The sequence below is a fragment of the Geospiza fortis genome, unplaced genomic scaffold, assembly GCF_000277835.1.
Source record: "Geospiza fortis unplaced genomic scaffold, GeoFor_1.0 scaffold432, whole genome shotgun sequence".
NCBI classification, from domain to species: domain Eukaryota; kingdom Metazoa; phylum Chordata; class Aves; order Passeriformes; family Thraupidae; genus Geospiza; species Geospiza fortis.
The window spans coordinates 778,468-782,351 of record NW_005054436.1 but is presented as its reverse complement, the minus strand read 5'-3'; the positions used below and the strand labels follow the sequence as shown (position 1 = coordinate 782,351).

At 52.8% G+C, this 3,884-nt stretch overlaps 1 protein-coding gene across 2 annotated transcripts in view; it reads left to right on the top strand.

The window, feature by feature from the left end:
* Positions 1 to 3,884, top strand: part of MAN1C1 (mannosidase alpha class 1C member 1) — a 49,846-nt gene that overhangs the window by 29,184 nt on the left and 16,778 nt on the right. The gene's annotated exons all lie outside the window — the stretch shown is intronic.

Sequence of the window (3,884 nt, the reverse complement as noted above, 5' to 3'; positions counted from 1 at the left end):
CTGCTGTACCAGGGCACTGATTTTAATTGAAGCCTTCAGCCCAGCAGAAGAAGGAAAGGATCTCGTGTTTTGCCCCCTGTACCCCAGGAGCTGAAGGTAAACAACCAGAGCCCCTTGTGCCTTGGCAGTTAACAAGTTCATCGTGTTTCATAGAAACTGCATCCTAATTTTTATTCCAAACAAGGTTTCAGCACTAATTTCTGTTTTGACAAACACGATCTGACATAAGAACAGTGGGAGTCAAGACCTTTCATTTTTGATCTGGGTTTACATTGCGCTGATCTAAATTCCTCCCCCTTCTGCTCTTGCTTTTCAGTTGTAAACTCTGTTATTAAAGTTAGCAAAGAGCTGTTTAAACCCCCTGTTCTGTGGCATTTAAAGAGTCCTGCTGCATGCAAGATTAAGTCTGATATCTTCCTAATGGCTCGTGCTGTTCATCTGAGGCGTTGGCACAAAGCGTCACTGTGCGGATTGGAAACGGCTTTGTTGGAAATGAAGGATTTGGTTTCTGTTCACTGAGTCACTTCATCAAGGGCTCTTTGCCAAATGGCAGCACCAGCCCCCCTGGGGCTCAGGGCATTAGAGATGACATTCCCCAAGCTCTCTGCCTGCTGCAGGGCTGGCTGGGGTCAGGGTGGGCTTCCGTCCCTCCCTGGGGCAGGCAAGCACAGGGGAACGTGGCTCTGAACAGGGGGGACGCAGCACAAGGAATTTTCTTGTGGAAGGCTGGAATTGGATGATCTTTAAGGCCCCTTCCAACCCAAAGCAGCCTGTGAAAGGATGATTTTATCTGAGCTGAGCCCTGACATCAGGGAGTGCTGGAGATCCTGGTGAGGATGCTCCCATCTCCTGCTGCTTGGGCATCCTGGTGTTCACCTTCCCAAAGGCACACCCCGAAATCCTCCTTGCTCCTTGGACCCCAAAGCAAGGCTGGTGGGACAGGAGGGTCCAGCTGTGGTTTGGGGGCTTTGCAGGGTCCTTTTCTCCATGCCCAGGCACAGAGAGTGTGGTGGGTCCAGGAGAGCCTTTGGAAGGAGCTCTCCTTCCTGAGGAAAGGCTATTTCAGAGCCCACTCAGAGCTGCTTGGCTGCTGAAGCATCACTTTTGTGGCTTTTTTTGAGGCTCTCAAGGGACAGACTTGCAGCTGGGAGCCCTTCAAGTCTGTCTGGCCTGTGATACTCCACGGTGGCTATTTTGGGAAGAGGGGGGTGAGGGAAGGCAGTGCTCTCCATCCCTCCCATCACTGCTGCTCCCCTCTGGAAAATCAGACTTTTCCAAGCTCTGGGGGCTGGGTGAGTGCTGGGGTTAGGCCACTTGTTCAGGTGTTGGGAGAGGCAGGTACAGATGAGTCCAGGCTAAAAAAAAAAAAAAAAAATAAAAAAAAAAAAATGCTGGGGTTAGGCCACTTGTTCAGGTGTTGGGAGAGGCAGGTACAGATGAGTCCAGGCAAAAAAAAAAAAAAAGAAATTAAGAAAAGAAGAAACAAAATAAGGCAAAGCCACCAATGGCAGCTCCTCTCCACCCAGCACCTTTCCCCAGCGTTGTGTTAATGAAGTCAATGTTGGTTGGTGCTCTCTGTGGCAGCTCCTGGGGTGGGTGGCAGCAGGAACAGAGCAGCCTTGTTGCCCACACTCCTCTCTCCATTCTTCTGCTGCACAAAAGAGCAAATCCAGGGTGGCACAGCTCCTTCAGCTCAGGGAGATATGAACCTTTGTCTGCTCCCATCAGCTGCTGCTTCTCCTGCCCAGCCATCACTCAGGGACAGCTCTGGGCAGAGGCCCTGGCACCAGAGCTGCTGTGACACTCAGAAATGTCCCCAGACCCCCTGGATTCCTCCTGAGGTCCCTGTTCTGGTGAAGGTGTCCCCACCCCAGCCAGCCTGGGGCAGGATCAGGAGGGGTTTTCATTGCCCACTTGGGTTTGGGACAGACAATCTCAGATGTGGGGTCCTGCTGCCAGCCCTGGGGACTTCCAGCAGGGTTTCTGTCAGGGTTTTCTTGGTTCCTACTTTAACACTCCCTCAGAGCAAGAACAGTCAGGCTGAAACCAGCAATTTCCAGCTGAGGGTGTCAGCAAGAGTCAGAAGTGACAGAGAGGGGTTTGATTTGGTTCCGAGCTGCCTCCCCTTTGATTGCAGCCCTCCCACCCTAATGTGCAGGTGCGGAGAGGTGCTGGCGCTGTGACAGAGCTGGCAGGAGGTGGCACCACCCTGCCAGCTGGGTGTGTTGGTGCTGCACTGCGCTGCTGGGGTGTGCACACACCAAATTCTGCCAGCTGCCCCTGCAGCTCCCTCCTGCTCTGAGGGAGCCAAGGAGGAGCAGGCGGGAGGGAAGGTGCTGCCCTGGCATGGGAGTCACAGGCTGGGGCTCAGGGACTCTGTGGGTGCCCTCTGTCCTGGCCAGGGACAGGCACAGCCAGGCCCTGGTTTGCTGTGTGCTCAGGAGGGGCAGGAGCTGCCTTTTCACCCCTGCTGGCCTGGGCAGGCTCTGGGGCTGCAGGAGAGGAGTCCCTGAGCATCTGCAGCTCTTCAGAGCTGGTGCAGAAGAAAGGGAACACGGCCCAGCCCCTGGTACAGAACACACAGCCCCAGGTTCTTCTGATGCAGAGGGTGAGGGAATATTTAAAACAAATGTTTAATGTGACACAAAGACAAAGCAGCAGGGAGCGAGGTTTGCCCTCCACTCTGTCAAACACGGGCAGCAGAGCTGAGCCACTCCAAGCAGAGAGCTCCCAGTCCCCAGAGCTAAAGGCCTGACTTGCTAAAAACATAAAAGGCTCTGTCAATCCCAGCAATATTCCCCACTTCAATTAATCATCCCAGAAAATGGTGAGTTTGTTGTCTCTTTGTCTCCATTTAGCTTGAGCAAATCCAACTTTCCTCATTGTCTCTCTGCAGATTATGAAAAGCTTTTGTTGATTATGTCATCAAATTAAGGCGAGCCCAGCAGTGTGATTTTCCTCTCAGAGTATCACAGCAGCAGCTGTGCCTCAGGTGCCACTGCCCTTCCTTCCCTGCTCAAATGCTCTCCCTGCCTCCCTGTCACGTCCCTCCTTGCTAACAGGAAAGTGTATAAAAACCACATAATCATTAATATTGAAGAATCATTAGGGCTGATGAAGGCAGCCCTGCCTGCCACGGTGTTGTTCTCCATGCTCAGTGCTTCTGGCAAACATTCCAGGCCCACTTCAGCCCAGCTGATTCTGGGAGCCCACCAGTTGATCCAGTGACTGTTTGACTCCATCCACCCACTGCTGCTGGAGGTGGCTGCAGGGAGATGGTCATTTCCCAGGCCTGCAGGAATAAATGGATTTCTGGAGGCTGTTTCTGCCTCCCTGCTCTCCCCCAGCCCCTGCTTTTGATGCAGACAGCATCCAAAAGGCAGCAATCGGTGGTGGAGCAGCAAAGTCCTGCTTGGGTTTTTATTAAAGCAATGATGTGCTGGCTGGCTGAGAAGTGTCAAAACTGCAATCTTGGAGCATCAACAAAATAAGGCAGGATCCTTCCCTAGGGGAGGGGAAGGCTGACAGGAGGAAGGAGCCCAGGATGGGTGAGCTGAGCCCTTCTCTGGGTGCACATCAGAGTCAGACCCAGTCCCTGTGTCCCTCGGTGAGAGCACAAACATTGCTGAGCAGGGATGGGAGCAAGGCCAGGGCTTGCACTGGTGCCTGGGGGCTTCAGGTGTGGACCCTGAGCTGTTCTTGGGGGAGTTCTTGTAGCCAGGATATTTTCTGAAAATTCCTTTCCTTAGGATCTTTTCTCCTGAGAAGCTGAGAGGCCTCAGGAACAAAATGCAAACAATGGTTATCTGCTGCTGTGGAATGCAACAGGTGCATCTGTGATTGGTCTCATGTGGTTGTTTCTAATTAATGGCCAATCACAGTCC